Source organism: Heterocephalus glaber, unplaced genomic scaffold (assembly GCF_053883595.1).
Source record: "Heterocephalus glaber isolate CG9 unplaced genomic scaffold, H.glaber_assembly_v1.0 deba00001538, whole genome shotgun sequence".
Lineage (NCBI taxonomy): Eukaryota > Metazoa > Chordata > Mammalia > Rodentia > Bathyergidae > Heterocephalus > Heterocephalus glaber.
In genome coordinates, this window is record NW_028258333.1 from 24,011,187 (window position 1) to 24,023,965 (window position 12,779).

The following is a 12,779-nucleotide window of genomic DNA, read 5'->3' on the forward strand; positions in this document are numbered from 1 at the left end:
TTTCTGTTCTTTTATATATATATTTGTTAATTTTTCATTGTGGTAAAAAAAACATGTAAAATTTACCATATTAACCATTTTAATTGTATATAGCTTAATATTGCTAAATATAATCATATTACTGTGAAACAAGGACAATGTCTTTTTTATGAGAAACTCCTGAGACCTGAAAAATACATGGATCTTCAGAAATGAAATGTTTTCCCGCAAAGAATGTAAACATTATGTACTACATACATGTACTAATAAACTAAAAAAAAAGCCAACATGACCGCAATTGCTATTACAAATGCTTTTGCTGCACCTTACAGTTTGGGGTTCTTTTTTAAAACATGGAATCTTTTTATTTTAGGGCATGAAATCTTTTTATTGTTATTTTTATTTTTATTGAGACAGGATCTTGAAATGTAGCTCAAGCTGGCCTTGAACTAGGAATCCTCCTGAATCAGCCTCCTGCGTGCTAGGATTATAGGCACAGGCCATGACACCCAGCTTTTTATGACGTGAAATATTGAGACATCACATTCTTATTTTTTTTTCCTTAGGATAAGAACGTTCTCAAATAAAGCTGGGTTGCAGTACCACATATCACCGTTAGGTGCTGCTACTTGACAGTATAGTAAAGGGATTGAAATCTAAACAAAATCTTTTTCCTTCCTCCCTTTTTTTTTCTTTTGTGCTTGTTGACTGTCAAGCCCTATACTATACTCTGCAGATACTGCAATAAACAAGACAAAAAGTCTTATGAAGCAGATGAGTCATTACTATAGGAAGTGAGTTTAGAAGAGAGCTTCTATTTCGAGTTTATGCTGAAGTAGGTGAGACATGAGGTAACCTGAACTAGGGCACTAGCTGGTGGGTGGTAGGGTGGGGATGGGGTGGGGGAGTGTGGGCTTTTGAAACAACTTGGTGGGTTCATGTTTCTGGGATGACCATGGACCCCCTTAACCACTAAGCTCACACTATTCACCAGAGTTCATAAAATGGTCACTGGGCAACCTATTTGTTTCGGCTTATGTGGTAATAGAGTGGACCCTTGACTTATGAACTCAGTTTGTTCTCGAGGTCTGGTTATAACTCAAGTTGGTCAATGAAGGCTCAGGCTCCTCTACACAGCCTTCAAAGTCTCTCTTCTGTCTACAGGCAGATCTCAGTGTTCTTAGAGAGACTTTGGGCCTGGGTCTCAACCCCTCACAGGAAAGGATGTTGTAATCTTCCTTCCAGAACTCTTTAAGGGTTAAATCTGTATCTGAGACCATCTGGAAGCACAAGTGGCTGGCATTCAGGTCATAACTCAAGACTTTGTTCTTAACTTAAAGCTAAAATTCTGGTTATAACCAAAGTTGTTTGTGTGTCGGTCCAGTCGTAACTTGAGGGTCCACTGTATTTTTTAAAATGTCCATTACTTGCCAAAATGAAATACAGATTTTTTAGCTTTCCATGAAAAAAAATCAGCAGCTCTAGCAGCACTGACTAGAGCAGTCATGGCTGCCCCCTTAGCAACCCATCTGTCAGCCAGCTTGGTTTCCCTCATTTTGGTTCTTGCCTGGTCCCTTTGGGTAGGGCTGATATTCAGTGGATATGTACTGGCACTGCTGTAACAGCTGTGAAATTGGTGAAATGTTTCTGTTCTGATTGGTAAATAGCTTTCAGAACTCTCGTAGGGTCTCCTATGTGCCAAGCTATTCCCAGGGGCACCTCCCAACCCACTTCCCTGTAATTGGCCGGAAGGAGGATCCATCTGGAACCACAGGACCATCAGGTACTAGCTCCAGCACTAAGTCCAACATCCAGCTTCTGATTAGTCTTCACCTGAGCCATAGTGGTTGCTAGGTATTTTGAGTATCACCCCTGCTTTAGGGAATGAAGTCTGGACTGGACCATTCTCTCCTCCTGAAGCCAGGAATGCAAGATCGTCCCTGTAGGCAGGGGATGCGTTCAATCCCAGATGGCTTTCGGGTTTGGGTTGATTTTCCCCCAAAAACCTTTAATTATGAAAGCTGTTTTATTTTCAGAAGTGTTTACTTTTCCATAGCATGATGTTGAATGTGGTCAATCTGGAGAGCATTATGTAAAATTTTATAACCTAAGGGAGTCAGGAAATTATTTTTTATTTTTGCAGCTTCAACACATTAAAATAATGTGATTTTCTTCATTTATAGAATGCCATTCCAGGGGCATATTTAAATTTTTGTAGTCAGTGTTAGATTTGTGGTACAGCTAAAATAATGATAGTGGTAATTAATAATAATTCTAATAAAACCTATTTGTCCTTTGGAACACTGGCCTGTTTCCTTTCCTTCACAGAAAGCCCATCTATGTGGAACCTGAAGGCCAACCTCAGAGGAACCTGTTGTCTCTCCTCCAGGAACTCATCTGTGTCCAGGAAGATGCTTGTTCTATTCTAATCAGAAGCCAGTGGGTGCTGGCCTGCTGGCTGGCTGTAAACCGGAGAATGAGCGGAGGCCAGGGAGTGTGAGCATATCTTCAGGGTGAGATATTTGATTACACAAGGGAGGGAAGTTGATGGCCAGTCCTCCCATCTGGAGAAAAACGTCTGGGTGGCAGGAGCTAAGGATAGGGTGAAAGACAGTGATACACTGAGGAGAGTGGGTGAGGTGAGGAGAAGGCTTGTGTCTGGCCAGAGACCGTTAGCTGCAAGGGCGCCAGGCTTGTCTCTCCGGTTTTTATCTGGAGTGGAACTAAATGGGACTCAATCAATATGGGGTTCTGTGCGCTTCTCTACACCATTCTCTCCTTTTGCTCAGCTGTGTCTTTCCCAGTTCCCATTCTCTCTTGCCCCCTGGGTCTTCCTTGGAAGGAGTGGAATTGAGGGAAAGACAAGCTCTTCTTAAAAAAACCTCTTTTCAGGCAAAGGCAGTAACTTCCTCTTTCTTTTCCCCCCCAGATGGGGGACATCTGTAAATGACATGTATGTGACGTCCTATTTGGGGCTCGCAGGCCTCTCTCCCCATCTAGAATGTGGACCACATGATGGAAATGACTATACCCTTCATTTGTAGGGCCAGCGTCTAGTGCCATATCTGGCAGAAATAAACTCAATAAATACTCATCAACTGAAAGAAAGGAAAATCCAGAGTAGGTCAGAAATGCGTGGATGGCATTGCTTGTATTTCCTACAACGACTGCCTTCAAGGTTCTGAAGCATAGCAAGACTTTGGAGTGCTTGAAGAATCATGAACAAAGAAGGCATCATCCAAGGAGACCAGAGTGAGGCAAATATAACCAGCAAAATTTTACTCGTGGAATTGTTTAAGAGCTTGGAAATTGGCTGTTGATTTGTGTTAGATAATAACTCCATGTATGTGTGGCCCTGCAATCTCAGCCTCCGCCATTCTGGATAACCAAATTATACTATTTATACTACCTGATATTCATTTTAATTCCAGTTTGGGTTTTTCATGTGCTTTATGATTCCACCATATGTCAAGACACGCTCATGTGGCAACTGCCACAGCAGCATGGTGAAGTGGATGATTCCTTGGACAGTGGGGCAGTAGGGTGAGGAGCCTGGGCTTGGGGATGGGGACTGCAAGGCAGCTCAGAGCCATGGGAAACCTGGCTCTGTACTCGGAGAGACTCAGCTTCCAAACTTTGCCTTTTCTGATTATAAGACTTTGAGGAAGTTACTTAACTATGATTACTGAAACCAGAATATTTGGAAAGAAATCAATGTTTACTGTGGCCAATCATACTGAATCAGTGCAGTCGGAGGAGTGGTGGCATGTGGATGTCCTGTTGCCTGTTAGATGTGCACATATTTATATGAACTGTGTGACCTTTTTGTTTCCTTTCTTAGGGATGTGAGGAGAGAAACCCTAAGGTCAGGCATAGTTTCAATTGTGCTAGTTCCGGAGTTTGGAAGGGCCTATTCAATGAACAGGCCAGATAGACCTTTCTTTTAGACATGAAAGATTTATGACCTGTTCAGCCGAGAGCCCCACCACAAAAACCTCATTGAGCTTGTTACACATTATCTTCCAAATATCAGCCCAGATTAAAGGACTGTCTGGCTCACTGACAATTATTCACTGGCTTCTGTACAGTGTGTTATTGTATGGCGCTTCCTCAGGAACTATAATTAGGTGATTGTGTAAGGAGCCTACAGTGCACGTTTGAATAGCGATTCTATTTGGCTCATGATGTCACTTGCTCCCGCTGGTCCCTTCTCATCTTATGGCCTTTGCCATGGTGTGGCTGGAATTTGATACACGTGAAGTCAGACCATGAATTTTCCGTGAAGTAATGAGAACACTTGGGATGAATCACTTGGTACGTACGTACCTGAGATAATTATGGCCTAAGTGTCAGCAGTTCTGGGATTCCAGAACTGCTACTACTCAGTCAGCCAGCTTTCAGAGACTTTGTTCACTAGAAATTAGGGTTCATGGTACTGGCAACCCCAGCTGTCTTTGTTTTGTGTGGCCATATGAGAATATCACAGACTGGGGACTTCATAAGGAAAAGAAATTTGTTTCTCACATTTCTGGAGGTTGAGAAGTCCAATATCAAAATTCTCACCTTCTTGCTGCATCATCCCAGAAAGAAGGCAAGAGGGTGGGGAGAAAGGTATAGAGAGAGGTAGGGGCCTGATATCCTTTCCTCAGGAGTCTACTCTTCAATAACTAACCAGTTCCTGGAATAACTAACCCACTCCTGTAATAACAGCCTTCATCCATTTGAGGGCAGAGCCCACCTGACCTAATCACCTCTTAAAGGTTCCACCTCTCAACCTCAGCGGCCTTGGAGGTTAAGTTCCTCCAACACATGAACTCTGAAGACACATTCAAACCATAGCAGTTATAACAGATTGTGTATAAGCTCCCTTCCTTCTTCCCTTTCCCATACCCAATTGTGCCGCATCTTGAAACTTTTAAGCATCTCTGGACTCTCCCTATGTTTTTGTTTCTCCACAGCCACCACTCTGGTCTCACCCTTAGTCAACTACACTGGCCCCTTGACCAGTTTCACAGCACCGACTCCTACTATCTTCTAACAGACTGGCTGCTGCCACTGTGATATTTCTGGACAATCACCTGGAACACATTCTGTTGTTTAAAACCTTCCAGTGGCATCTCTGTGCTCTTGTAAGTCAAATTCTTAGCAACCCATGTTATGGTTTAGATTTAAAATGTCTCTCAAACATCTCATGTGTTCAGAGGTAGGGCTTGGAAGGTGAGGATCATAAGGGCTCTAATTTCATCGATGTATTAATCCATTGATGAGAGCATAATTTTATGGCATTATTGAGGGTAATGAAAACTTAGGAGCTGAGACCAGTTTCAAGGGAGTGGGTCATGGGGATGTGACCTTGAGGATTTATCTGGTCCCTTGCTCCTCCCTCTTGGGCTTTTCCCCTGGTCTCTTCTTCCCCAATGCCATGAAGGGCTGTACCCTTCTGCCATGATGTTTCTGCCTCAGAGCCAGCCCATCATGGACTGACACCTCTGAACCCATGGGCCAAAATACACCTCTTCTTTGTTTTTCTCAGGTCACAGTATTGAAAAGCTGACTAATACAACCTGTAAGACCCTAAATGATCAAACAAGTCTATATCTGAAACCTTATCTGGACACTCTTCTCCTTATTACTGACAGTCCAGCCAAACCAGCTTTAGCAATGTAAATGAACCAAGAGCTCTTCTCCTTAAAAGACCATTTCACTAGACATTCCTTCTGCCCATAATATCTCCCACTTCTCCAGACACCTCTCAGCCCCTGCTGATGATCAAGATCATTTAAAAACTAGGTAGGAATCAAAGAGAGTCATCAGTTTGCTGAATGTCAGAGCTAGAAAAGGGGCAGTGAAACCTGTGGCCACATTTTATAATGTGGGGATGGGGAAACTGAGGTCAAGATGATATCAAAGAGCAGATCTAAAATGTCCCCCAAATATTCTTTTATCAGGCATAAATACATATATACAAAAACTATATTTATGCATGATATTATTTGTAGAGAATGTATAATTTTTTGTTTCTATTGCCTCACTAATCTTTATAGCATCCTCGAGAAGAAGGTATTATCTTCATTTGCAGATGGAGAAATAACTGAGAATGTGAGTGACTTAAGTCAGGTCACTCCAGTGTAGAGGTACTGAAGCCTAAGCTTCTGGTGCTTGTGTGACTGTTTCTCCCACTTATTGCTTTGCACCTCTTACAAGTAAATTCTTGGACATCTCTACTTCCAGTGGGAATTACACTGATGAAGGAGTCACATCTGTGGGCTAAGAAAAGAACTGCTTCATCGGTGCAATCCATGGTAGCTAAGAACTGGAAAGAGCCTAAATATCTATCAACAGATGAAAGGATAAAGAAAAGGTGGTACAAATACACAATGGAATATTATTCAGTCATAAAGAAAAATAAAATCATACATTTTGCAGCAAAATCGATGGAGCTTGAGACCATCATGCTAAGGGAAATAAGCCAGATGCAGAAAGCTAAGTATTGAAGGTTTTCTTTTATATGAGAAACCTAAAATATTAATAAATTAATGAATAAAATAAAGGAGAGATGATAAGAAACTGGAAGGTAGATTATTGCAGATGAGGAAGGGGTTTAGGGAAAGAGGAGGAGAGGGGAAGTGAGGTAAAGAGATTGAAAATGATTGCAGTATGTTAGATGCATGTACCAATTTCCCAAAATGAATATCACTGTTCTGTATTACAAACATGCACTAATGAACAAAAAAGGAAAAAGGAAAAAAAAAAAAGACCTGCTTCATGCCCTTCCTTGCTCACTTCTTTGGTGGATGTAATTTCTCCATCTGCTAAATGAAATGGCCTCAAGTTAAAGGATGTGGTGGGACAGTATAGCCACTCAAGAATCAGAATCACTGGGGTTTAAAATCTTGGCTTTGCTGCTTGCAGCTTGATAGCCTTAGCCAGGTTGTAGGAGCCTCTTTGAGTCTTAGGTTCCCCATTGTAAAGTGTGGGTACTAATTGTGTTCTTCCAAGTTTGCTCAGAATTAAATGAGATACTGCTTCTGAGGCAGAGCAAACAGAAGGCACACCATAGATACTATTTTTATTTTCTTTTTAACTGATGAATAATAATTGTACATATTTATGGGGCACAGTGTGATGTTACAGTACATGTACAGTTGTCCCTTGGTATCCACAGGGGATTGGTTCCAGGACTCCTCTGCAGATACTCAGATCTGCAGTTGCATAGCCTTTTACATAAAATGATACAGTACTTTCAGGTATCTTCCTGTGTACTTCAAATTATCTCTAGATTACTTATAATATCCCATACAATGTAAGTGGTATTTAGTGTAGTATTAAGGGAATAATATGAAGAAAAAAATAGTCTGTGCACGTTCAGTACAAATGGAACCATTCTTGGCTTATGTGTGAGCAAACAACTGTGACTTTGGGTGAGCAGTGCTCAAACAGTGCTGGAGAGAAACTGAGTTCTGCAAATGGCGGGAGGCTACAGCACGGTGTGTCTACCTGTCATTTTGTTCCCCTGGATTCACCCTAGCATGTGGCAAATTCAAGTTTTGCTTTTTGGAACTTCCTGGAATTAAAAAAATATTTTCTATCCAAGGTGGTCAGAGATCTTAGATGCAGGAACCAAGAATAAAAGTGATAACCGAAGGATGTGTAACAGCCATTGGGACATTTAGTTTACCCATCACCTCATGCATTTCTTCTTTCATTGTGCTGAGAATATTGACAAGCCTGTCTTCTAATGACAATCAAAGGTAGTCTGGAGTGACCTAGCTGAGAAGACAAATGGAATAAAAGACATCCGTTGGGTAGAAGAAATCCGAGTTGTTAAAAGGGCAAAGTAGAGCTAGGAATCAAAAGGGGCAGGTTTGTATTTGATGTGGATTGCACCTTAGCAGCAGGTGTCAGTGGTCACCTCTGAATTGTGTGTCTGTGTCCCCATGTGTCATGCCCATTATGTGTGCGTGTGTCCTTGCTCATGTGTGTGGGAACAGGGACCAGGCAATGTCCCTGCAGCTCCCAGGACTCCCAGGAGCATTAACATATTTCTGCAAAAATTGTGTTTCTCTGCATTTGGATATGAAGATGAAAAAATGTAAGAGAATATTTAAGAGTTAATCTTGGCAAATAGCTTCATCCTTAAAGGCACTTGGGAGCTTTTATTTTTTAAAGCAGTGCCTCTGCAAAATATATCCAAAAATGGTGCTTTCAGCAACTTACTCAACTGAGTTGTGAACACTGTCATTTCTTGAGTACCTTTTTTTCCCAGTCTGGAGGTTGAGGTCTACAAACATCATCCCTAAATATTAAACAAGGAAATATTAATTTAGAATACTTTTTCAGTATTGACATTGAAATTACAATTTCATAGCAGACTTAGGAGGAGAGGAACAATTGTGGAAGGGGTACCAGAAGGTCAAAGTAGAGAGAAACAGTTAAACAAAAACTAGAAGAGCCCAGGTCATTCCTGAAGAAATGTAAACAGGAGCTGGAGCCCAGCAGCCTGTCAGGCAGAAATCATGCCCTGAGGAATTTGCCAGGTCCAAGGGCTGTGCCTCAGCTGGCAAGCTCTGTTACTGCATTTTGTCTGCAGATCAAGGGCAAGTTCAGGGGCAGACGGGTCCTTCCCATGCCCACAAGGCTGAAATGAAAGTAGAAGGTACATTTGTTAATTTCCAGCAAGAAATCACTGTGGCGAGATCTGGAATCTCACATTGGCATAGCAAGCTCCTTCCCTCCGTGCATCAGGCAGACATAGAACACGGAGCAGAGTCAGAGGAATCGAATGTCTAATGGGGAGGGAGAGCAAATGTCTGAGTCAGCCTTGCTACACAGGGCCCAAAGGTAGGAAGCCCCTCAGCCAAGGCTTCTTTCCTTGGGAGGACACTGACTACACCTGCATCCATGAGAGCTGGCTCTTGGCTTCCATTGCCAAGCTCCATTTGGCAGGGCACATCTTCTCTAAGGAGAATACAAAGCTCATCCTTCATGAAGTCACATAGTCTTGATTCCCTGAAATTAAAAACAATGAGTGCAAGTTATTGAATAAGATAGTCACAATGGCCCCAAAATAAAGGTATTTATATATTCTTTGAAACACTTCTGGGTGTAAAGAAAAAGAAAGGTCCAGGCCATTTATGAAGTATTGAGACTTGGGCCGGGGATTTAGCTCAGTGGCACCATGCTTGAGCTCAATCCCTGATTGGTGGGTGGGGGTATCAAGACTTATTTAGCTCACATCTCAGGATGGTGCTGGTGTCTGGAGAGGGCCTCTTGTTGCATCAAAACACAATGAAAGAGGACTGGGGAGTTAGCTCAGTGGTTCTGCTGCCTGCCTTGCAAGCGCAAGGTCCCAAGTTGGATCCCCAGTACCAAAACAAAACAAAACAAAACAAAACAATAATGAAAGGCATCACATGAGGAGACACGCTAATGCATGAATTTCACTTTAATTAAAAGCGAAACTACTCATATTAGATTTATCATAAACCCAAAATATAAATAAAGAGCAAAATAAAAGATAGGTAATGGGAACTAGGGAGATTTCTCAAATGTGAAGGGGACCAGGAGATGGAGGGAGGACAGGGAGGGGAGGAGAAGGGGATGAAAGAATTGAGATGTGTTATGTACATGCATCAAATCCCTACAAGGTCTGTAATCATTAAGTATGGCAAACATGTACTAATAAAAAATAAAAGTTGAAAAAAAGAACTACTGACAAGGAAAAAGAAAAGTGAGGAAAGAGGAGAATTTGGAGATGCAAAAACTCAAATTTTGTCTCGTTGGATTTCATTATTACTACATTTTTCCAAAAGTAAGATACTGGGGCCAGGGATTTAGCTCAGTGGTTTTGCTGCCTGCTGCTCAAGTGCAAGGACCCAAGTTCGATCCCTGGTACCAAACAAAAACAAAAACAAAAAACAAAAGTAAGATACTGAATTGACCAGAAATATGATGATCCATTTGTTTGTCATGCAACTATCTGTGTAATGACTCCATTATAGGCATTGGAGCTAAAAAATTTCTGCTCTCAGAAAGGTCTCCAATTTCTGCTCCCAAAGATTCTTCTGGAAATGTTGAAACTGAGTCCACACAGCATTATCTCACTTGGACTCCTGAAGCTTTTGGTTCTGGCTTACCTGAGATTTTGAATAATCACCAGTGCATCCTTGTTTTCATGTAGACTGTGTTCACCTTGAGTGCAGGGGATGTGTCTGGGTCACCATGTGACTAAGCAGGAAGTATTCATTCACTCTGCTCATTTGGGGAATAGAGTTTGACCTAATTTAGATAAGAGACTTGCCTTCCCGATACTCACCAAAAATTAAAATATCCCCTCAGTGGATTGCTAGAAATAGTATTCCTGAATTACCTGGTAGAACACACATCATCCTTCAGAGGAGGAAGCAGAACACACATCATCCTTCAGAGGAGGAAGGGGAGGAATGACCATGTCACCAGGTGAGGTCAAAGGATCATCTTTTCCTTTTTCCCTCCAAGCTCCTGCATATTTGCATACATTTTGGTGTAGGTTTTGTTTTGTTTTGTTTTGTTTTTTGTATTTTGGTGTGACATTTGAAAGATCTTTTCCCAGAAAATGAAAATATTTGATTTGGAAGTAAAGGAGACCTGACATGTGATGACAGGAGAAATGAACTGGGAAAGCTCAGCTTGTCCAATTTTGCAGTGCAAACAGGCCAGGCCAAGGGCATTTGTGACAGTGAGACCATAAGTGGGGAGCTTCATTAGGCCAGGCCTCTGCTGCTTTGAGGAGAACCCTGGGCCATCACCCAACTGTGTTTAGAGAGCTGTGCTCAGTGGACTAGTTACAGATACATCCACTACAGCTTCACCTCTGAATTCTCTGTTTCCAGAGAGCAGCCATTATTTTCTCTTGCAACTAGTTTCACCTGTTCAATAGGGCTTTGCATACAAATTTTCAGCATCCAGTGTTAGCTCTTCATATGATAACTCAGCATCACACTCAAGTTAGGAAGTGTTTAGGAGAAGCACATCCTTATTAAACATATTCCCATATGAGCATTTTTCAACTCTTGTTTATACTGTGTCTTTCCTCCACTTACATCTCTAGTGGTCTATATCCTTGCTACCCAAAGCATGGTTTGAGGACCAGTAGCATGGGCATCATTTGGACACTTGTTAGGAATGCAGAATTTCACGCTCCATCTCAGACTTGCCAGTCAGAATCTAGATCCAAATAAGACCCCTAGTGTCTTGTATGTACATTGAAAATGGAGTTGTCTGGTTGACAATAATAGCTGAGAAAAGCACAGGTCCTTAGCTGACCCCATATCATTCTTTATTCCACCATTAAATACTCCAGAAAATCCCAGTCTAAGTCAGCGTGGTGCCCTTAAAAGCTCTCTCCTAATCTATGTGCCCTAGCTTTTACTTTTGGACTTCATGTATTTTATGTTTTTCTGAACACAGAAATTTGTTCATTACTACTATAATTTGGATCTGGAATGATCCTCAAATGCCCATGTGATAAAAGCCTGGTCCTCAGTCTTTGGTGTTATTAGAAGATGGTGGAACCTTCAAGAGGTGAGGCTAAGTGGGAGGTCTTTAGGTCACTGGGAGTGTGTCCTCAAAGGAGGTTGGAACCTTGGTCTCTCTCTTCTCTCTCCCTTTCTCTTCTTCCTCCTTTTTCTCCTCCTCCTTTTTCTTCTTTTCTCCCTCTCTCTTCCTACTTCCTGGTCATGAGGTTTTCTCTGCCATGTGCTCCCACTGTGATGAGCTGCCACAGACCCAAAGCAATGGGAACAACCAATCATGGACAGAAACCTCTATAACTGTGAAAAGTAACTGAAAACTAACACAAGTATTTATTATTTCAACCTATTTCTCCTGAGATGCATTTATTTTCTCATTATTTCATGTACCACAGCCAATCCCATGCACTTCCACTTTCACACTAAGTCTGGAACTCCAGAATGTTAAATTGAAGCCAAAGTCCATTTCTCTGTCTCAGAAAAGTTCGGATAGCCATCAAAACATGCTACATTCATTTGTTCATATTTCTGTACATGCTTATTTGGGGTCCCTTATGGAAGTCTTTTTGTCCTTTGACCCGTGTTTTCAAGGTTTAATTGAAGCCACATGAATCCTGAAATCATTCTTAAAGACTTCATGCCTAAAGGCCATGTTGCTCCCCATTTCCTCCAAAATCTAAGAACATTTGTTTGTATCTATGATCTAGGCACTAAATCCTATAGACCTTTGTATTATAGTAGCAACTAGTTTATCAGTTTACTTAGGATCCACACAATGGTTTTATTTTTGCCTTTTAATTTTGAAATAATTTGACAGAAAAGTTGAAAAATAGTAAGATAATTCCTATATGCCATTCACCCAGCTTGTTAAATGTTACTGTTAACATTTTCTATAATGGTGGTACAATGATCAAAACCAGAAGAGTCCAGCACTCTGGGACACGGAAGCAGGAAGACTGCAAGTTCAGACCCAGCCTGCACAATTTAGTGACATAATGAGACCCTGTCCCAAAATAAAAAGTTAAAAAAGAAGGGTTGGATATGTGGCTCATTGAGAAGGCCCTGGGTTCAATTCCCAGTACCACAAAAACAAGCAAGCAAACAAACAAACACCCTAGAAGATTAACTTTGATACAATAATATTAATTAAAGCACAGACCTTACTGCCATTTCCCCAGTTTTTCCATTAATGTTTGCCATGGTCTGAATTTTTATGTGCCCCCAAATTCATATTTTGAACTCCCAACCTCTAAGGTGATACTATTAGGAAATGAGGCCTCTTGGGAGGTA

The 12,779-nt window shown here is 41.4% G+C and overlaps 1 long non-coding RNA gene across 2 annotated transcripts; it reads left to right on the plus strand.

Moving 5' to 3' along the window:
• On the plus strand, positions 1–10,544 carry LOC110350071 (uncharacterized). Of its 2 annotated transcripts, none has more exons than XR_002396371.2 (4): positions 1–830; positions 2,308–2,492; positions 4,938–5,108; positions 10,318–10,544. It is a non-coding gene; the product is annotated as an uncharacterized LOC110350071 (long non-coding RNA). The 2 variants fall into 2 exon arrangements; XR_002396372.2 differs by lacking the exon at positions 10,318–10,544 and adding an exon at positions 5,513–5,994 and having other exon boundaries at positions 3–830.
• The last annotated feature ends 2,235 nt before the right edge of the window (positions 10,545–12,779 follow it).